At 37.2% G+C, this 24083-nt stretch overlaps 1 pseudogene; it reads right to left on the reverse strand.

Moving 5' to 3' along the window:
• Nucleotides 1–14514: 14514 nt before the first annotated feature.
• LOC102833365 overlaps nt 14515–24083 on the reverse strand; it is a 48715-nt pseudogene continuing 39146 nt past the window's right edge.

Below are 24083 nucleotides of genomic sequence, written 5' to 3' on the forward strand. Positions count from 1 at the left end.
CCATGTCAGTGCTTCAAGCTCACTAGCCACTCCTCAGAAACCCTATACAATTTTGCTGTGGATCATAACTGACTTGACGGCAGCTAACAACAACTATTACAAATTCAAATCCTTTATCATGTGGACTTTATAGTTCTTTCAAGATATAGTTTCTAAACACATTGGTGTTGTGTTGGACTTGAATATGTTAATTATTTTGTTCAATGTGAGATCCGGAAAAGTCAACTCTGAACCTAGTCAAAAAAGTGTCCTAAGTTTCTGCAAGCTTCATCTCCTATCATGAGACCAGTTTACACTGGGAAACACACATCCCATTTAACTGAGAGCCAGAATGAATCTAATGGAGCAAAGTCACCACAGCAGTGCTACGGACATGCATCATGAATCAGAGTAACCCAATTTATTTCCAGTCTTTTGAATGTAATTAATAAAAAAGTATCATTTTAAACTGAATTTCAGGAAGATTTGCTAGGGAGAAGCTTTGCAACTATAATTGAGATACTAGATAAGCCTGATGTAAATTAGATGATTAATAAATTTTATTGATGCATGAAAATCCAATCTTTAATCAAATATAATTTTTAAACACCTGTAAAATATTTAGAGTCCTGGTGTGGCACTGTGGGTTAATGCACTGGGCTGCAAAGTCAGTTTGCACCGCAAGGTCAATAGTTCAAGCTCACCAGCTGCTCCTTGGAAACCCTATACATGGTTGCTATGGGTCAGACCTGACTCAACAACTCTTAACTACTACATAAAACAATTAAAAATATAGCTTTTTTCATGAAAACAATTTGAGGGAAAGGTACAGCTGCATCCACGAAAATGTACTGCTCAAAAAAGTGAAAATCCAAGGACTTCCAGCAAGAAGGTGGAGTAGGCAAACACATTACATAGACTGAGAGACTAAATGAAACAGACACAGATGAAAAACCTGGAATCCTGGTCTTCAGAAGACAGGTTAAAGAAGTGGACTGAGTGCTTGCTTGGAGGAGAAGTTGAGAAGTGATGGCGAGAAAGGGAGACAGATTGTTGAACAGCCAATCAGACTCAGCACCATCATCTTTTGAATAGTTTTGGCAACAGAAGCTGGCCTGGCAGTGCAGATTCACACCCATGCCAATGTGAGGTAGTGTCCGGCTGTGTCGCACTGGTATGCCACTTTGGTGCATCATTTTGGTGCTTGGATTCAAGCAGGCTGGGTTCCAGGGCTACAGAAACCTCAAAGCCACTAGACCAGCATTTGATGAGTCACCTTGACCCCAGCTGCCCTGAGGTCCTAACAAAATCATCTATATCAAGGGCCTCCACAAACTACTTCCAGATTGAAAGTCTTAAACATGCAACATCAAGGCCGATAGGAACTCCATCTAGGATCAGGAAGTCTACTGTCACATTCCAACCACAACTACCTCTCAAGCTCCTCGGCTTGCAGGAGCCCCCCAGAGTTTTCTTCTCTCTGAGTCCAACAGATGTAGTTTATTTGGTTTTCTTTTTGGATTTTTTTTTTTTTTTTCCCTTTCCTTGTTTCATTGCTTTTATTTATTTATTTTTTTTGTTCTTTCTCCTCCTTCTTCTCTTTCCTTTCCATTTTATCTTGTCTCTGCTATTGTTTTTCCTTCTTTTCTTCTTTTTCTAATTTCCCCTCTTCTATTTTTCCTTTTGTTCTTTCTTTAACAATTTCTCATCTCTTTCTCTTTTCATCTTCCTTCTCCTTGGTTTTTATCAGTGTTTTTTGTTTTTTTTTTTAATGTCTTTCTTTTATTTCCTCTCATATTTTTCTTTTCTATAGCTCTATTTCCCTGCCTCTCTTTTGTTTTTCCAGTAATTATATTCTTTTTTATGGTTGCTGCCTGTTTTTGTTTCATTTTTCTCTTTATTATTTTATCATTTCTTTGTTGGTTCCTCATTTGTTTATTCTCTTTTTTTTTTCCTTGTGTGTATGGTGGAGAAATTTTCTCTTTCCAACACAACAGGAGACAGCAACCATGCCCATAGTCACAAAATATCCTCTGTAGCTCCACTTGGCAAGAATACAAGCTCCTATGCCACTGAATCAAAAACAAATAGCAGACAACACCAGACAAACACACCCTAAACTGAGGATCATGAACAGCAAATGGTGTATACTCTTCCATTCTCTGATCACACCAACAGGATACAGTTGGTGAGAGCCTAAGAGCACACCAACATACAATCATCAAATAAATATTAATATGAAAGTCCCACAATGTCCTGGAAACACCTCACACAAAGAAAGAAGAGAGAATGGCTTAGACAAAAGACCAAGATATAGAGCCAGAAAATGTTACTGAGGAAGAAAAGGTAATAGAATAGAACTAACTGAAAAATAATGAAAAACAATGATATCTAGGTACCTTCAAAGGAGCGATAGAAAGATCAAGAAAGCAAAGAGACTATAGAAAAAGAAAAAAGAAAAAAAACTTCAGAAGAAATCAGGAAAATACTACTAGAGCAAGTAACAAAATAAATTCAAATTTTTAAACAATACAAAACCTGTGAATAAAAAAACAGAATATTCATATTAAGATATCAAAAATGAACAATACATTGAAAGGACAATGGAGTAGACTCAAAGAAATGGAAGCCCAAATTAGTGAGCTTGAAGATAAATCTCTCAATGCTAGAATGCTGTAAGAACTATCAGAAAAAAAAGACTGCAAAATTCAAAGAATGCCTGAGAGTTGTGTGGGATACCATGAAGAGAAATAACTTACAGCTGATTGGAATTCCAGAACAGGAAGAGACATTAAAAAGCACAGAGAAATTGTAGATGAGTTGTTGTGGGGGAGGGGGGAGCTTCCCTCACATGGTGGTTTCTATTGAGTCAGAATAGACTCAACGGCATGTTATAACAACAACAAAAAAAAACAAACATGGTGAAAGCATTCAAGAAATGGAAAGAACCCTAAACAGGATAGATCCCAAAAGAAAATCACCAAGACATATTATAATCAGACTCACCAAAACCGAAGACAAGGGAAGGATCATGGAAGTAGCTTGGGAAAAGCAAAATGTTACCTATAAAGGAGAACCAATGGGATGAAGCCTGATTTCTCAGAAGAAACCATGCAGGGAAAAAGGCAATGGGATGACATATACAAAACTCTCAAATATGATGGTAAAAATTAGGAAAGTTGCTGATAAACAGAAATAAAAGGAATTTGTAATGACCAGATTAACTTTACAAAAAATTCTAAAGAGTGTTCCTTGGAATCCACAACAGCAGACTACAACCTGACATTACCATACATGTCAACACCACCCAGAACTTAATCCAGATATAGAAGTATTTAAAGTAAAACAGACATACAAGACTGAAAATAGGGAACCAGAGATATAAATCTATAATGAAGTAAACTGCAAAGGAAAAAGAGGGAATGGTGTAGATACAAAACTTCCAAAAGGCAAAGAAATCAACAAGATTTCAAGATAAAATAGACCACTTAAATATTACTAATCACAGGGTAACCACAAAGAAAGTGAATACTCTTGCTATCAAAATTTTTAAAAAGTGGAAAATCAGGAACATTTAGTAAACATTAACACAACAGAAATGGAAATATAAAGAAAACCCACAAACAAAATGAACTAAGTGCAGAAAATTATGTGGAATAAAGAAACCAGCAGCATTCCAAAACACACAGAAAAATGACATCAGTCAATTCATACTTATTGATTATTACACTGAATGTAAATGTATGAAATCCACCAGTCAAGAGACAGAAAGCAGAATGGATATAAAAGCAGGAACCTTCTATATGCTGTCTAGAAGAGACACATTCAAAGGACGGAGACAATCTAAATGCCCAACAAACTTTAGTACCTACACACAATTGAATATCACGCAATGTTGAGAATAACAATGAATCTTTGACACACATCACAACATGGATGAATTATACTGTCCTGTGACCATTTTTTCGTTGTGTTATTTGTCTTTTTCTTGTAGAGGTGTTGTAGTTTCCTATATATTTTAGAAATGAGTCCATTGTCTGATGTTTTGTTGTAAAATATTTTTTTCCCATTCTGTGGGTTCCCTTTTTACACTTCCAGTGAAGTCTTTTGATGCACATAAGTTTTTAGTTTTTCGTATTTCCCAATCATCTATTTTGTCTACTTTTGATAGTATAGTTTTCAAAATATTTGGGAGTCTGAGTATTCCCTGAATTAGTGCCCTCACATTTCTCCCTATTTATTCATTGATGGCCTTGATAATTTTGGGATTCACATTTAGGTCTTCATTCCATGCTGAGTTGGTTTTTGTATAAGGTGTGAGGTAAAGGTCTTCTGTCAATCTTTTGCATATGGCTTTCCAATTCTGCTAGCACCATCTGTTGAAGCAACTATCACCTCCCCATCTGATATATTTAGGTATTTTGTCTAAAATTAGTTGGCTGTATGTGGATGGGTTAATTTCTGGATTCTTGATTCTGTTCCATTGATCAATGTATCTTTCATTGTACCAGTACCAAGCTGTTTTGACTATTGTAGCCGTGTAGTAAATTTTGAAGTCAAGAAGTGACAGGCCTCCAACCTTATTCTTCTTCTTAAGCAGTGGTTTTCTTATCCTGGGTCTCTTTCCTTTCCATATAAAGTTTGTAATTGTTTTTCCATCTCTTTGAAGAATGTCTTTGGGATATGAATTGGGGTTGCATTATATGTGTAAATTGCTTTGGGCATTATTGACATTTTCACAATGTTAAGTCTTCCTATCCAGGAGCATGGTACATTCTTCCACTTTTGTAGGTCTCTTTTGGTTTCTTATAGTAGTGTTTTGTAGTTTTCTTTGTATAGGTCCTTTGTTTCTTTGGTTACTTTTATTCCTAGATATTTCATCCTTTGGGTGGCTATTGTAAATGGTATTACTTTCCTAATGTCCTTTTTAGCGCTGTCATTTTTGGTATAGAGGAATCCAACTGATTTTTGAATATTCATCGTATAGCCTGCTATGTTGCTGAATCTTCCAATGAAGTCTAGGAGCCTTTTTACTGAGATTTTGGGGTTCTCTATGTATAGAATTATATCGCCTGCAAATAGAGAGAGTTTTACTTCCTCTTTGCTAATTGGGATGCCTTTAATTTCCTTGTCTTGAGGTATAGCTCTTGCTAAGACTTCCAGCACAATGTTGAATAGGAGTGGTGACAAAGGACATCCTTGTCTGGTTCCTGTTCGCAGAGGGAAGGCTTTCAGTTTCTCGCCATTGAGAGTGATGTAGGCTGTTGGTTTTGTATATATGCTCTTAATTATGTTGAGGAATTTCCCTTTAATTTCTAATTTGTTGAGTGTTTTTATCAGAAATGGATGTTGGGTTTTGTCAAATGCCTTTTCTGAATCAATCGATATAATCATGTTCTTTTCCTTTTTCTTATTTTTATGGTGGAGCACATTGATTGTTTTTCTTATGTTGAACCATCCTTGCATCCTTGATATGAATCCCACTTGATCATGATGAATTGTCTTTTTGATGTGCTGCTGGATTCTGTTAGCTAGGATTTTGTTGAGAATTTTTGCATCTATGTTCATAAGGAATATTGGTCTATAATTTTATTTCCTAGTGACGTCCTTCCCTGGTTTTGGTATCACAGTTATGCTGGCTTCATAAAATGTTCTAGGAAGTTTCCTGTCCTACTCTATATTCTGGAATAATTTGAGTAGAATTGGTGACAGCTTTTCCCTGAATGTTTGGTAGAACTCACCAATGAAGCCATCTGGGCCTGGACTTCTTTTGGTTGGGAGTTTTTTGATGACCTGTTCAAATTCTTTTAATATTATGAGTCTGTTAAGGTTTTCTACTTCACTGTGTGTAAGTTTAAGTAGATCGTGTTTTTCTAAAGATGTATCCATCTATTGTAAGTTTTCAAATTTGTTGGAGTACAACTTTTCATAGTATTCTGTTATTATACTTTTGATTTCCTTTGGTTCCACTGTGACATCAACCATGTGGTTTCTAATGCATGTTATTTGTGTCTTCTCCCTCCTTTCCTTTGTTTGCCAATGGTCTGTCAATTTTTTTAATCATTTCAAAGAACCAGCTTCTTGTCCTGTTGATTCTTTCTATAGTTTTTCTGTTTTCTAACTCATTTATTTTTGCTCTAATCTTTATTATTTCTTTTCTTTTGATGGCTGTAGGTGCCCTCTGTTGGTCTGTTTCGAATTGTTGTATATGCTGTGTTAATGTGTTAATTTTGGTTCTTTCTTCTTTTTGGATGTGTGTGTTTATTGCAATAAATTTTCCTCCCAGCGCTGCTTTCACCATGTACCAAAGATTATGGTATGTTTGTGTTCATTCTCAGTTGTTTCTAGGAACTTTGTTAGTTCACGTTTAATTTCTTCTTTTACCCAGCCACTTTTCAGCAGGGTGTTATTCAGTTTCAATGTGTTTAACGTTATTTCCTTAGTTTTCTTACTGTTGATTTCTAATTTGATAGCATTGCGGTCTGAGAAGATGTTTTGTAGTATTTTGATAATTGTAAATTTATGGAGGTTTGTTTTGTGCCCTGCACATGGTCTATTCTGGAAAATGTTTCATGTGTACTGGAAAAGAATGTGCATTGTGCTGTTGTTGGGTTGAATGCTCTGTTCACATCTATGAGGTCTAGTTGCCTGATTGTGTTGTTTAGTTCTTCTGTGACTTTGTCAAGTTGTTTTTTTTGGGGTTTTTTTTGTTGTTGTTTTTTCTGGTTGTTCTATCCATTTTTAAAAGTAGTGTATTGAAATCGTTCATGATTATTGTAGATTCATCTTTTTCATTCTTCAAATCTGTTAGAGTTTGCTTTATACATTTTGGAACTCTTTCATTGGGAGCATAGGTACTTATTATGGTTATGTCATCTTGTTCAATTGTCCCTTTTATCATGAGATAATGTCCACCTTTATCTGTTATGCTGGGTTTTGCCTTCAACTTTATTTTACCAGAGATTAGTACTGCCACCCCTGTTCGTTTTTTTATTGCAATTAGCTTGGTTTATTTTTTCCATCCTTTGACTTTTAATATGTTTTTGTCTCTGTGTGTTAGATGTATCTCTTGAAGACAGCATATTGAAGGATCTTGTTTTCTTATCCATTCTGCCACCCTCCATTTTTTAACTGGTGCATTTAATCCATTTACATTCAGTGTAATTATTGATCACTATAGATTAATTACTGACATTAGGTTTTTTTTTTTTTTTTTTTTTTTTTTTTTTTTTTTGGTGTTGCTTCTTTTTTTTTTTTTTTTTTTTTTGTCTTCCTTTGCTGAGTCCATGCTTTTTGTGTTGTTTCCTTGAATTTCCTCAGAGTTTTAATATTTCCATGTTTTTCTTGGATTTTCATTTTCTTGGTATGTTGTATAGAGTTAATTTTCTTTGAGGTTACCTTATATTTCATTAACCTTTCCCTCCATTTAATGCAGTTTATTTTATCTTGTATTCTACCTGAACTTATCATCTGTATCTCTGTTCCTATGTGTTTACCTTCTTTTACATTGTAATTGCTTTGATCATAGACTGACTTCCCAGATTCTCTGAATTTGTTCTTATAGTTTTGTTCTATTCTCGACTCATCCTTCTGTTGATTTAATTCTGGGAGGTGCTGCCATGTATGTCAATCTCTGGTTGTTGTCTATTCTTGTTGGTTCTCAGTCCACAGAACTCCCTTTAGGATATTTTGTAGCACAGGGTTGGTAGCTCTGTTTATCCTAGAATGTTTTGATTACACCATCGTATTTGATTGATAGCTTTGCTGGATAAAGGATTCTTGCTTGACAGTTGTTTGTTTGTTTTTTTTTTCTTTCAGGGTTTTATATCACCCCATTGCCTTCTTGCTTGCATGGTTTCTGCTGATAAATCCAGGCTTAATCTGACTTGCTTGCCTTTATACATAACACTACTCTTTTCCCTAGCTGCTTTCAGGAGTGTCTTCTTATCTTTGATTTTGGAGAGCTTGATTATGATATGTTGGTGATTTTCTTTTGGGGTCTATCCTTCCTGGGGTTTGTTGAGCTTCTTGAATGTTTATCTTTTAACTTTTCAGGATGTTAGAGAAATTTTCTTCCAGCAAATTTTCAATTATTTCCTCTGTGGACTTATGTGATTCTTCCTGTTCTGGAATGCTGAAAATTGTTAAGTTGTTCCTCTTCATGTTGTCCAACATGAATCTTAGAACTTCTTCAGATTTTTTTTTTATCCTTTTTTCTGTTTGCTCTTCTATCTCAGTGGTATTGAGAGATTTGTCTTCCAGATCACTAGTTCTGTCTTCCATCTCTTCTAATCTGCTCCTTTGCCCTTTCAGAGTATGTCTATTCCTGATATGCTATTATTGATCGTTTGGACCTCTTTCTGTAAGTTTTGAATTGTTTCCAACGCTGTATCTATCTTATTTGATTGTTCCTGTAGAGCTTTCCTGACTTCTTTATTTTACTCAACTCCATTGTAAAGTGTTTTGAAACATTTTATTACCATTTTTCTGAATTCCTTCTCAGGCATTTCAAAGGTCTGCCCTCCTTCCAGAATGGAGTCCAGGTCTACCTCTAGGTCTTTTGTCTCAGACATTTTATCTTGTTTTTGGACATGTGATTATATTGTCATCTGCTTTTGTTTCTTGGACAAGTTTATTCTTTATCCGTTGCCTTATTACTTAATTGAGTGCATGTATTGGTATTTTTTATGCTTTCTGATTGCCTCCAGGTAGATGTGATCAGGATTTTGGCTTCACTTTTCACTCTTCTTATTGCTTGACTCAGAGTAACTTTCACAGGAGTTGTCTGCCTCCCTGGTATATGGCAGTTGTTACTGGTTCTTGCCTGGATTGTGATGTTTTATAGAGTGTGATTGTAGCTTGACTATATGGTAGCAGTTGTTGTCTCTTCTTGGGCAACATAGCGAGAGAAAGAGTACTGGAAAGGTACAAGGGGGATCATAAAACAGCAAAAAACAAAAAACAAAAAACAGCCCAAAAAACAAAATCAAAACAACAACAACAAAAGCAACTACAATAACAACAAAATACTAGATTGGATACTGTAGTCTATAATCACAGAAGAGGGAGAGTAAAAAAAAAAAAAATTGTTGCCTAATGTGAGTATGAGTATGACATTAATGTCCTCTTTCAACTTCTTGCCTTCAAAGCTGCCTGATAAACTTCACGATGTCAATGTTGGTTGTTATGGTGTATCTCAGGATTTAATTTAATTTTTGGCCTGCTTTGTTTTTAAACTCTCTTTCCCTCTTCACTCCCTTTGTTCTAGCATTTTCCTATTAAAAAGCAATTCAGGGCTGGCTCTTGGGCTGAGAGTATCTGTGCACATATGTGTCAGAAGAATCCACCAGTGGTGGGGGTAGGGAGTGTCCATTCACTCAGGATCCCCCTCTAATCACAAGAATGTAGGTGCACAAACAGGGGGGCCAATGAGCAGATACCAAAAAGAAGAAAAGAAAAAAAATCAGAACCAAGCAAAACCGGCAAAGTGTATTGTCTACCTTTGCTCCGATGTTCCCACAGAATTAATCCATGATGGATCTGTTTCCCTGCTTGGTCTTGCCTTTTGGTCTCACCCAAGTTTTCAGCTCTGGAACGCCAAGCCCAGCATATTAAAAAGTACGTGATTTCTTACTTCCACTACAAGTTACACTAGCTATAAGCCTTTAAACTCTTAAAATATTTCTATCTATTTGGTTCAGAGTTTTTGAGCTCAGCCCTGGACCCTCTTCACTTGGTATTCTGTGGTATTGCTGACTGCTAACTACACTGCACCTCTACCCTATCTGCTATCAAGCCTCACCTCCCTATTTTCTTCTTTTACAAATAATGTATGGTCATTGGAAATAAAGAAAATGAAATCCTGAAAAATAATGTAAGTAAAAATTACCTGAATCCCACATACCAGATAGAGTCCAACATAATATTTTTGATTAGCTATGTTTTTTCTATAATATATAAATGGAGAAATGATTGAAGCTGTCAATGACTTCATTTTGCTTGAATCTACTATCAACACTCATATAAGCAGCAGTTAAGAAATAAAACATCATATTGCATTAAGAAATTTGCTGCCCAGGTGCCCTTTAAAGTTCTGAACAGCAGAAATGTCAGTTTGAAGACTAAGGTGTGCCTGATCCAAGCCATGGGATTTTCAATAGCTTGTGAAAGTTGATCAGTGAATAAGGAAGTCCACAGAATCTATGGATTTGAGATATGGAATTGGAGAAGAATATTAAAAGTATCCTGAACTGCTAGAAGAACAAACAAATCTGTCTTAGAAGAAGTGCAGCTAGCATACTCCTTAGAAGCCCAGATGACAAGGCTTTGTCTTTCATACATAAGACATATTATCAGGAAGGACTAGTCCCTGGAAAAGGACATTATGCCAGATAAAGTGGAGGGTCAGTGAAAAAGATGAAGATCTGCAATGAGATGGATTGGCACACTTGGCAGCAACAATGGGCTTAAGCAAATAACGATGGTGAGGATGACACAGATTTGGTCAGTGTTTTGTGTTATTGTGCATAAGATCGCTATGTGTTGAAATTGACTTGATGGCACCTAACAACATTTTTTCTGCTTTACATTGCCTGTATGTTTTTGTTGTTGCATGCCATAAAGTTGATTCCCGCTCATAGCTTCCCTATATGACAGAGTAGAACTGCTCCATAAGATGTTTAGGATGTGATCTTTATGGGAGTGAATCGCCAGTTCTTTTCTTACACAGAGCCCGTGATAGGTTTGAACCAACATTTCTGTTAATAGCCAATCACTTAATCAATTGTTCCAATATAGGTAAAAATAGCTATAGACAAAAAGAGGGGAGCTAATGTTAAGAGGCATGACTGTCTTATGAATCTTTGTTTCCCTTGCCTACTACTGTAAAATAAACCATTGAAGGGGAGAGAAAGGAATGGCCGGAAACATGATTATAGAAAGCTTGTAAGCTCATCTTCAGCCTATAACTGATTGAAATACCTAAAAGGGGTACTAGAATTTGCCCAGTGAAAGAGGCTTCTTGTGGAGTCTTTGTAGCGTATAAGACCTTAGGTGGAATCCTGATCCCCATCCAGAATCTTCTAAGGTGGGGAATTTCTTCTTGAAAAGACAAGCAGACCAACCTGGAGCAGCTAGAGGAACAGAAGATACTTCTTGAAAGAAAGACCATCAGGAAAAATAAAAAACAAAAATGGCAGTCTGACTGACTACCACAAGAACAAGCATGTTATCCACTGGGAAGCCATCAAGGCAAGCAATCAAGTCCCTTCAGACAAACCCCCTTCCAAGATTGAAACTCAAAGGGAATACATGAGCAGGCATGTAATTTTGCTGGTGACCACGTTGGTCTACTGATGAGTGGAAGGAGGGTAAAAGCATCAATGAAGATGTGGGCTGAGTCCAACCATGTTACATAGACTCCCATAAACCTGGAGTATGGTGAGACCTGGTTTGGCCATCAGTATGGTGAGACCTATGGACTTCTGGGCCCAGGGGTAGGGACATAGCCACAGAGGGCTAGAGTGGAGAATGAAGTGTCTAGCTTATTTGAAGTGACGGGAGATGCACAAGCATGCCCGTACTTGCAAATAGTATTCATTTGACCTAGCTTCAATGGCTGAATGATCAGAACTCAACTAGAGGAAGAGGAAGAAAAAAAAAAAATATTTTTTTTTTTAAATAAAGAAAACCAGTGTAATTTGTTACAATCTGATGAACTTGACCTATACTTATAGATGTAGTAGCTTAAAATACCAACTAAGAGGGAAGGAATCTACACAGCAAGGATCATTCCCATCTTCTCTGTACACCAATTTGATAGGGATGATAACAACTTAGACATTGGCTACCTAAAATGAGGGAGCTATTCCAGAGGGAGTTTAGTTTCAGAAGGTGTGGGGGAAAGTAGAATCTCCACTGTGAAGTTTTCATCTTGCCTACATAGGGCTGGTGAAAGGAGATGGGGATAAGATTCTTATGGCTCAATAGTGAGTAATTAATTGTTATCATGACTGAATGAGATTGTTGCAAAAAGAGAGGAGTGGTTGATCTTGAAGTCCAGGAGTGGAGGACCATGAGACCATCAAGGGAGAAGATCAGGAGCAGAGTATGGGACCATATTCAGAGAAGTGGCAATGTCAGAGATGGAAGCAGAGATGATGACGTGGAGAGATGAAGCGGCTGGGTACTCTAGACTCATGGAGGAAGAGGGGTTGTGTGCTGGTGGCTGAGGGAGGAGGGTAGGCTTGTAGGGTATGCACTTCGGGTGTTTGAATGTTTGAATGATTGTATATTCCTGAGTATTTTGATGTACATCCAACAAAAAACAGGGAATAGAAGCAAATATTGTTGAATGATGATGCATGGAGGGGATTGTAACCATTGAAATGACATGAAAGACGATGGTATGAGTGTAAAGCTGATGTTCTCCCATGTAAATTACCAATCAATTCAAAATAAAAACTAAAAAAAAAAAAAAAAAAAATTACAGCCTTGGAAACCAAGGACAGTTCTTCTGTGTCCTGTAGGGTGTCTATGAATTAGATTGTAACCATTGAAATGACATGAAAGACGATGGTATGAGTGTAAAGCTGATGTTCTCCCATGTAAATTACCAATCAATTCAAAATAAAAACAAAAAAAAAAAAAAAAAAAGCTATACACCTAAATATAAATACACAAATGCATATAATAGCAAATATAACTTAAATATAATAAGGTTGGTGTGTATGAGTGTATTTCACATGGATTCATTTGAGGTTTTATCTTGAGGAGAACAATATGGCTTAAACAGGTGGAAGCCCAAAATCTTGTTTTGGATTTGTGGGGATTGAGATTCTTTTGTATGTCTAAGTGAAAAATCCTAAGAAGACCATTTCTCTATATGAGTTTCTATATATGAGTCTAGAGCTCAGGAGAGAAGCATGCTATATAATGAGGTAATATATAATGAGGTAGTGACAAACTTGGTATTTAAGAAACACAAAATGCTAGTAAGACCAAAATATAATGAAAGAAATGAAGTCCTATGACATAAGGTTAAAAAATTAAAAGTTGGTTAGGTCATTTGGACCCCTCTAGACTTTAATGCACCAGATTACAAAGCCATTTGAACTGCAAGGTCAGCAGTTCAAGCTTACCAGCTACTCCTTGGAAACCCTGTACAGGGTTGCTATGGGTTAGAATCAACTCGACTGAGCTTAACAACAACAACAAGACTTTACTAGGAGTCCTGGTGTGGCACTGTGGGCTAATGTACCAGACTGCAAAGCTGTTTGAACTGCAAGTTTGGTGGTTCAAGCTCACTAGCTGCTCCTAGGAAACCCTATCCAGGGTCGCTATGGGCTGGAACCAACTCGATGACACTTAACAACAGCAACAGACTTTAATAAGAAGTTTAGATTTTATTGGATACACAACCAGAAGTCACTGGAGAGTTTTCAGTTGACCTCATGTTACACACTCTGGATTCTTGGTGGAGTATGGGTGGAAGGCAGTAAATCATAGTAGAGAGACTAATTTTCAGATGATAGCTATGCACCATTTAAGACATAATGGTGCTTTCATTTGGAGAAATATTTTGGAGAAATGACCAAATTACCTTGGATTTCATATGAGGATTAGGGATATGACAGTATCAAAAATGACCCAATTTCAGGTTTTGACTTGAATGATCTAATGCCTGAAAATGTCATTTATTTAGCCTTGGTGGCACAACTATTAAAGACTCGGCTGCTAACCAAAAGTCCATGATTACAACCCACCAGCCACTCTATGGGAGAAACAACCTGGAGATTTGCTCCTGTAAAGATTATTGTCTAGAAAAACAGATAAGGCAGTTCTACTTTGTCATATAGGGTCACTGTGAGTTGGAACTGAATTCACTTAATGGTGCACAACAACAATAGCATGGATGAAACAGATAATAATAATAATAACAACCCCCCCCCCCCATAATCTATTGGGATACCATGTGCATCAGAATAGAACTGTGCTTCATAAGGTGTTCAGTGGCTAACTTTTCTAAAGTAGATCACCAGATCTTTCTTCTGAGGTATCTCTGGGTTAACTCAAACCTTTCATGTAGCAGCCAAGTGCTTAACCATTTGTAACACCTAGATAATCCAAATTGGTGATTGTTGTTGTTAAGTGCCATTGTGTGGATTCTGACTCCTAGCAACACTATATAGGGTTTATAAGCATTTAGTGATTTTGAGCCACCAACTTTGTGGTTCCAACTTACCATGTGGTCCCGTGCTTTCTCCCACAGTGTCACACCAGGATTAGGTACACTAAAATAAATTTACTTTGGACTTGCCATGGCTAAAGCTCTGTGGAATGTTGAAGTGAAGATACAGATTGTCTTTTCTTTTTTTTTTTTTTTTGGTTTGGTTTGGTTTGGTTTGTCCGCATGGAACCTCTATTAGTAACATGATTTCTGTACAGTAACAGGAATAATCCTTTTACAAATAAAACCAATTACTAGAAGAAACAATGACAAAAGCAAACTGGTATTTGATGTAAATCCATAGGAGTTTAAGCTTCAAATCCAACCAAGAAGTTTGCTACAATCTCTTTCAGCTTTGTTCTGAGATTTTTCCATCAGCCCTGATATTGCCCAACAGGGCCTGGTGTTGGCTGATAAGATAAGATAAGAAAGCATTCTCGAACTTTGTGATATTGCTGGGCTCTAGTTTATCAAAATACTCCCTTACACCAGCATAGATGACAACAACTTGTTCTTCAATAGCCATGGGAGTACTGTCCTTGCTTCAGCAACTCAGTCAGACACACCATGACTCAGGAGTTGTTGCATAGCAGCATCAAGGTCAAAACCAAACTGTGCAAAAGCAGCAACCTCACGATATTGTGCCAATTCTTGTTTCATGGTACCTGTCACCTGTTTCATGGCCCTGGTTTGTGCAGCAGACCTGACGCGGGACACAAACAAACCAACATTAATGGCAGAGCGAATACCTTTGTAGAACAATTCTGTTTCCAAGAAGATCTGTCCATCAGTAATGGAAATGACATTGGCTGGAATAGAGCAGACACATCACCAGCTTGTGTTTCTATGACTGGTTAAGTGGTCAAGGAGCCACCACCAAAAGAATCATTCATCTTGGCTGCTCTCTCCAGCAGATGGGAGTGCAGGTAGAACACATCACCGGGACAGGCCTCACTACCAGGGGGCCAGCGCAGCAGCAGAGACAACTGACAGTAAGCCACAGCCTGTTTGGATAAGTCATCATAGATGACCAAAGCATGCTTGCCATTATCCCTGAAATATTCTCCCATAGAACAGCCAAAATAAGGAGCCAGATACTGAAGTGGGGCAATATCAGAGGCAGTAACTGAAACCACAATGGTGTACTTCATGGCATCTGTATCTGTAAGTCTCTTCACTCACTGGGCAACTGTGGATCTCTTCTAACAAATAGCAATATAGATACAATGTAGAGTCTTCTTTTCATCACTTCTTTCACTGAAACATTTCTGGTTAATGATTGTGTCAATAGCATCTGATGTTTTGCCAGTCTGTCGATCACCAATAATCAGCTCACATTGGCCATGACCAGTCAACACCAAACTATCCACAGCTTTAATGTCAGTTTGCATTGGTTCAAGAACAGAGATTCGAGGAGTGTTTCCAGGGGCTTTCAGTCCTACTCGCCTGTGGGTCTTAGAACCAATTGGACCCTTTCCATCATTGGAATTACTAACAGCATCTACTACACAACCCAGCAGTTGTTCACCAACAGGAGCAGCCATGATGGCACCTGTCCTCTTCACAATATTCCCTTCCTTAATGAGCTTATCATTTCCAAACACGACAACACCAACATTGTCAGGTTCCAAGTTCAGAGACATACCCTTTAAGCTAGAAGAAAACTCTACCATTTCTTCTGCTTGAACATTCCTCAGTCCATGAACAGTTTTACAGAGATTTTGGGTGTCTGGCTGACCTACAGATACAGGTAACAGTTATAGCAGTTTGGAGATCTGGAAATCATTGGCATTGTGAAGAAATTAAAAATATGAGACTTTATGAGATCACCTAGACCAGCAGATCCAAAAGAGAACAAACCTAGTACCAAAGTCGGAAAAATTATGATATATAGAGGCTAGGTGGAAGAGGAGCACTTTTCAGCCAATGAGCACTTTGGAAACTACATGACATGATTATCTTTGAAGCAAGAGATGAAGTGAACAATTTGATGGACTGTGTTGGGAGAACTGGTAAAAGAGGACAGAGAGTGACTATCAAATTTATCAAAAACGGATGTGGTCAATCATGCTAATATAAACAATTGTTGTCTATTAAACCTGGCTCTTGATATTGTCTGTGTTTCTAAAATGGTGCTTCATAGATTGTTTTTAAGTTGAACAACAAACTGGACCACATATTATTAGACTTTTGCTCAAACGTAAGGGAAAATTCAAATATCATGAAAACTTTGAAGATTAATTTAAAAAGTGATTATTATCTAAGTGAGTCCTGGTGTGGCGCTGTGGGTTAATGCATCAGACTACAAAGTCGGTGTGGTTCAAGCTCACCAGCTGCCTCTTGGAAACCCTATGCTGGGTTGCTATGGACCGGAATCGACTAAAGGGCACTTAACAACAATTACCTACATGAACCTGACTTCAGCATTTTTTTACTCTACCATTGAGATTCTCTGGTAGAGTAGTGGTTATGAATTAGGCTGCGAACCACAAGATCAGCAGTTTGAAACTACCAGCTGTTCCGTGGCAGAAGGATGAGGCTTTCTGCTCCCATAAAGATTTACAGCCTCGGAAACCCTGTACAGGGTCGCTATGAGTGGAACCGACTCAACGGCCCATAACAACAATGAAATTCTCTGGAAGTATGTTGAGTTCTGGTGTGACATTGTAGAATAAGCACTGGACTGATAACTGTCAGATCACCAGTTCAGTCCCACCAGCTACTCCTTGGGAACCCTATATTGGGTCACTGAGTTAGAACTGACTCGACAGCATTTAACAACAACAAATGGAGCTATTTTACACAGTTTGTAATTTTGGAGGAAATTTCGCTTATATAATGCAATTTCTTCTTTAGTTGGTAGTGTTAAGAGGAGATACACAGAAAAATAATGTTTAGTATCTAAAAACTAACACAGTGGTATTAGAATATGGTACTAGGAGCAAAGGAGGTACTTTCTGTCTGGTTAGGCAGATTAAAAAATAAAAATATTCCCTCAAAATTTTACATGATCAGAACTATATTCAGGTATTAAACAAATTTTCTAATTAACTACTCATTTGTTCAAATAAGTCTTTAAAAGAGCTCTTTAATCAGATGTTGTAAAGAAAATTTTTGTACAATTTAACAAATATGTATATCAAAAAGAAGAGGAGTCATTCTAATTAACCTTAGTTGTTTATACATATTTTCCAAGTCTAATCCAATCCTAGTCAACCCAATCTGGTATGATATTCTATAAATGGCGATAGGCAAACAAAGTGCTATTATGCTTCTTTTACTCCCTGTCTAAACCTTTAAAATAAGGAGCTCTTGTAGCTAGTGGTTACGAATTGGGCTGCTAATCTCATCATAGTCAGCAGTTCGAAACTACCAGCTGTTCCATGGGAGAAAGATGAGGTTTTCTGCTCTCATCAAGATTTACAGCCTCAGAAACCCTGTACAGGGTTGCTATGAGTCGGAACCAACTCCACGGCACATACCACCAACAACAAGTATCTAAAGAAGCAGAACCATTGAAACCTGTATATATAAAGAGAAGTTCGTAATAAGGAAATGGCTTACACAGTTGTAGGGATTTGAGAGTCCCAAATCTGGGTCAGAAGAACCAAGATTGGCAGACCAGATGGCAGGCAGGCAGGTAGGTTCAGCAGGCAGGTCTGGCAGGCAGGCAGGTAAGAAGCCAGGCTGCTGAGGACTCCCAGGATTAGCAGGTAATAGAGCAGGTCAGTGGCTCATGTCCAAAGAACCAGTGGTTGGAGGACAAGTCAGATGCAAGATCCAGACCCAGGAAAGAACAAGCAAATTTTGCTTGAGTATCCAATATATTGGAAGCAGGTCTTGTTCCCAAGGAAACACCTTTTCAATTGATTGGCTTCTCATAGAGTTAATTACATTATATTAGATTTCATTACAGGGATAACCACATTTCAATTTGACACATCATAGTTAACTGTCAGAGTCCTGGCATGGTGCTATGGATAAAGCATTGGACTGCAAGGTCAGTTTGAACCATAGGGTTTGATGGTCTGTTCCACAGTCTCTCCCTGACCTTGTTTAGGCTGAGGATATGAAACTTTTCCATTGTCTCTTTCCACAGATGTAGTCAATTTGATTTCTATGTATTCCATATGGTTTGGTTCATGTGTATGTTGTTGTTGTTAAGTGTCATGGAGTCAGTTCTGACTCATAATGACTCTGGACAGGGTTTCCAAGGCTGTAAATCTTTATGGGAGCAGAAACCCTCATCTTTCTCCTGTGGAACAGCTGGTAGTTTCAAACTGATGACCTTGAAGTTAGCAGCCCGATTCATAATGACTGTGCTACCAAAGATCATGTGTATAGTCATCTTTTGTTTTTTAAGAAATGTGTTTTCAATGGCGATGTCATTTTTGTTGTTGTTAAATGCTGTCAAGTAGATTCCAACCCATAGCAACCCTGTATAGGGTTTCCAAGGAACAGCTGGTAAGCTTGAACCACAGACCTTGCAGTTCAAATGACTTTGCAGTCTGATGCATTAGGCCACAGCACCACACCAGGACTCCAAGAAGTCATTGGTCTTGCAAAACTCTATCATGTGATATCCAGTATCGTTTCTATCACCAAGGACTTATTTTTCAATGACTGATCCTTCATCTTTGTTTCCAAACTTTGCATTCCAATTTCAAATAATTATAAAGACATATTTTTCACATGTTTGATCAATTTCAAACTGGAGAAGTTGGTAGAGTTCTTCAATTTCATCATCACTGGCTTAGAGTTTGGTATGTAAATTTGACTAATAGTTGTATTAACTGGTCTTCCTTGTAGACGTATAGATATTTTTCCTATCACAGGCAGCATTGTACTTCAAGACAGATCTTAATATGGTCTTTTTGATGATGAATGTGATGCCATTCCTCTTCAATTTGTCATTCCCAGAACAATAAACCATGTGATTGTCAGATTCAAAATGGCCAATACCAGTCTATGTTCAAGCTCACCAGCTACTGCTTGGAAACCCTATACAGGGTCTCTTTGAGTTGGAAGTGACTCCATGTCACTTAACAACAACAGTCAACCATCTTAGTCAACTATCTTAGTAAACATCATAGTTAATGTCCTAGTTAACTATCATAGTCCCACAATAGCACTTTTAAAAAGAACTAAACACTATTTCAGCTTACATATTATTTGGGTGAGTAGTAATTGAGGTTTTAAAAGCTTGAAAACATCCATAAAAATTGCAACTATGGGTCTCTTTCCAAATTGAGTTAAGAAGAGTGAAGGAAATGAATGAGTGATTCAAGGAAATGATTAGTCTAAAGGATTAAAGAACCATATGAACCACAGTCTACTTACCTGAGACCAGAAGAAATAGATGGTGCCAAGCTACCACTCCAGGACACTGTGATTTTGGGATCACAATAGAAGGTCCTGGACAGAGTGGGAAAAAAATATAGAACAATATTAAAAATCATAAAAAGACCAGAATTTCTGATCTCACAGATATTGGTGGAACCTGGAAACTATGGCCCTTCAATACCCTTCAGATCTGGAACTGAACCTAGCCCTAAAGATCACATTTAAGACAAACAATAAACAGGCCTATAAGTAAAACCTTTGAGGAAGGTACTCAGACCATTTAAAATACAAGAACAATAGGGAAACATTTCACCCAAATAAAGTTCAGAGGCAAGAAGGGACAGGAAAGAAAGACAAATGGAAATGGGAATGCAGGAAGAAAGTGCAAAGAGTGCTATTACATTGAAGGAACTGTAAGTAATATCAATGACACAGAATAAAATAAAATATTAGAAAAGCAAAAAAAGGATTTTCTTGTAGCAAAAATGTTTACCAGCTTGCAAAATGTGCACTAATCCTCAACTTACACTGTCATAAAAATTATGCATCTTTTAGCCATCAGCATGTGTATCTTGAGAGTGCCCAATATCATTACTGTGGATTATCATTTACATTTTTATTAAAAATCCCCTCTTCAGAGAATTTTTCTTTTAGTAAACATAGTCTGTCCTGGTCTTTTTGAATTTGCATAGCGAGTAGTGTGTGCATAGCTGTGTGTTTACATGCATGGATATATCTAAGTAGACTTAAAAAATCTTTGACCTAGGTGTGTTTTGTTAATTGAGTCTAAGCAGCTTGTTCCTTTACTTGCATTTAACTATCATTTGTTAAAAATGATAGTCTTCCTCAGATAAGAAATTATATCCTGGGAATGATCAAGATTCTACCTGCTAGGTAATTCTATTCCTAATTTTCATAGCAAGGGACTATTCTGACTTTCTATAACTGGTACTGAATGTTGTTGTTAGCTGCTCATGTTGCTGGTGATCCCCATGCAACAAATGGAGGTTAATGGAACACAAAAACTATCTGTTCCTCCTCCATTCCCCTGACTGATTGTGGATGTGACCATTGTGAGTGTTTTCATTAACTATTTTTTACCAGTTGAGCACTAGGCCAGTTATTCTAGTCCATCTTATTCTGGTAGCACCATTGAAACCTGTTCAGCATCATAGTATCACTTAATCCTCTACTGACAGGTGATTGTGGTGGTTGTGTATGCAGTGAATTGGCCAGGAATGCAAGCCTGGTCTCCCACACGGAAAGTGTGAAAACTTACAATTATATTTAACCATAAATTCCCTTAGACCAGCTTAAATAATACACTTTAAATCTGAGTGATGAAGCAGTGACTTCTGGTAGGTTTTTTTATGTGCCTTCAAGTTGGTTTCAATCCATAATAACTCCATATTTGACCGGATGAAACAATATCGAGTTCTGTGCCATTCTCCCAATCTTTTCTGTTTAAGCTCATTGCTTCAGTCAATTTCAATCCATCTTGTTGAGGGTCTTCCTTCCCTGACCCTCTGCCAAACATGATGTCTTTCTCCAGACACTTGTCCCTCCATATTGTCCAAAGTATGAGAGAGAACGTCTTGTCCTTCTTGCTTCTAAGGAACATTCTGGTTGTATTTCTTTCAACACAGATTTCTTCATTCTTCTGGCAATCCATGGTGTATTCAAAAGTCTTCTCTAATAACATAATTCAAATGCATCCATTATTATTCAGACTTCTTTATTCACTGTCCAGCTTTCACATACTTATGAGACAATCAAAAATACCAGCCCTTGCATCAGATACATTCTAGTCCTCAAAAGTGACTTATTTGCTCTTTAACACGTTAAAGCAATTTTTTTTGTTTTTTATTTTTCAGCAGATTTCCCCAATGCTATACGTTGTTTGATTTCTTGACTGCTGCCTCCATTGGCTTTAATTGTGGATTCAAGTGACACAAAATCCTTGCCAACATAAAATTTTTCTCCATTATCATGAATTTTTATTAGTCCAGTTCTCAGGATACATGTTATAAACTGAGTCATATCAGTTTATATCATGTAAAACAGTGGCGTCATGATAATCTGTATTCATATTTCTGTATTTCTCAGTTTAGGTATCAATGATATTATACATAAACCAATTCTTTAATGAGCTGGACTTTCATGAAAATCCACAAACTGTTTACATCTCTGGTCACTGCCAACAATATGCAAGTAATATCCCTAAATCATTATGATAATTCAAAATGTTCCAGTAGACTTCAAAATATTCCCATAAGGGTCAGATAACACCCCAAGTTGACAATCACTCAATAAAAGAGTCCATAAAGCTTTTTATGAAGATAGGCAGTTAATGCATTTTTTTTTTAAAGTGAATACTCATTTTACGGTAAGAATTTTTAATCGTTGTTGTTAAGTTCTGTCTAGTCAGTTACAACTAATAGCAAAGCTGTATAGGGTTTTCAAGGATCAGCTGGTGGGTTCAAACCATGGACTTTCTGGTTAGCAGTCCAGTTCTTATCCACCATCGCCACACCAGGACTCCAAAATGTTACTCTGTTATATTCCCCAGTACTGGTTGTGGTACAACCTCTGCTCTGTAATATTTTGCAAAGCCCTACATAAAAATGTGGTTGGGGCCTCTTCTGTCTCCACCTTGGATTCACTGTATATTGCCACAGAATTTGAGTTCATATTTAGAGACTTATCTGAAAAAAAATTTCTTTGTATTTTTCTTTTTTGGAGATTCTGTTTCTTCTACTCTGAACACTCCTCTCCCACTGATAGTTTTACAGGTGAGATTCTGGGTTGAGATGAATCAACATTCACCTAGAAGAGAGATGAGAGAACATAAGCACTGTTCTATGTAAAATGAATTCTGTGTAAGTAGAGTTAGTAGGGAGGCTAGAAGAAAGAATTGTTTTAAAAGGATATCAAAAAGCATAAAAACCAACAATAAATGTTGTCTAATAGACAACAGGAATATAGAGAATATGAATTTTGGTGTGGCATTGTAGGATAAGCACTTAAATCCAAGATCAGTTTGATCTTGTTGGCTGTTCAAACTCACAATCACTTCTTCTAATTTAACAACAACAACAATATAGAACATATAACAAAATTTGTTGTTGTTAAGTACCGTTGAGTCAGTTCTTACTCCTAGTGACTCTGTATAGGATTTCCAAGTGGTAGCTGGGGAGTTTGAATCACCAACCTAGTGGTTCAAACTGACCTTGTAGTCCAGTGCTTTAACCCACAGGATCACACCAGGATTCCATATGACAAAATAGGGGAAAACAAATTGTAAGCTATTGGAGCTATGCAACAACTGTGGACATTACCTACAGGACCTGCAGCCCTATTTTATATCTTATCTGGCAGCTTCAAGACTGTAGTGTTTTTGTTGTTGTTTACTTTAAAATTGAAAGCCTGATTCAATTATAAAATGCACATATATGTTTTATTAACTTTATTTTTTCACAAGGACAAAAAAACTAGTGATTGAGGAAATATGTTTTTATTGTTTTTATTAGGTCCCATCGAGATAGTACTGACACACAGAGACTCTACACACAAAAGAACAAAACAATCACTGATCCTGTGCCAACCATGTAATAAGTGTTACGTTTGAGCCCATTGTTGCTGACAATCAATCTTGTTGAGGGTCTTCCTCTTTTTCTCCGACCCTACATTTACCATCCCAGCTTCCAAGGAGCTATCTGGCTATATTTCTTCTAACATAGATCTGTTTGTTCTTTTGGCAGCCCATTGTACTTTTAATATTCTTCTCCAACACTGTAACTCCATTGCAACAATTCTATGGTCTTCCTTAGTCACTGTCCTAATTTCATATATATATGAGGCTATTGAAAATACCATGGCTTGGGTCAGGCACACCTTAGTCCTCAAACTGACATCTTTGCTCTTAAACACAGTTTAAAGAGTTCTCCTACAGTAGATTTGCCTAACGCAATATGTAATTTGTAATTTGATTTCTTGACTGCTGCTTGCATAAGTGTAGATGGTTTATCCAAGCAAAATGAAGTCTTCAACATTTATATGATATTGTTTATTGGTTCAGTGGTGAGGATTTTTTGTTTTCTTTATATTGAGGTGCAACTCATACTTAAGGCTGTGGTCTTTGATCTTCATCAGTAAGTATTTTAAATCTTCTTAGCTTTCAGCAAGCAAGATGGTATCATCATCATATCGCAAGTTCTTTTTTTTTTCTTTTTTTAAAATGTTTTATTGTGAATTATGTGATAGTTTACATGGGAGAACATTGGTTTTACATTCATTCTATCATATATTGTCTCATTGCCATGGTTACAATACCCTCCATGCAATCCTTCCCCCATGCCCCCCAGGTCTTCAGCACACAGTTGCTCACCATCTCTGGATCTAAAGTCTCCAGCTGCTCCATCGCTCCATGTCATCATCTCTGACTCCATTTCAGGCATCACTGCTTCTCTGGGTAGGGTCCCGCTCTCTGCTCTTCTCCCTTGATGATCCTAGGGACATCCGCTCCTAGACTGAA

The sequence above is a fragment of the Chrysochloris asiatica genome, unplaced genomic scaffold, assembly GCF_000296735.1.
Source record: "Chrysochloris asiatica unplaced genomic scaffold, ChrAsi1.0 scaffold00285, whole genome shotgun sequence".
Lineage (NCBI taxonomy): Eukaryota > Metazoa > Chordata > Mammalia > Afrosoricida > Chrysochloridae > Chrysochloris > Chrysochloris asiatica.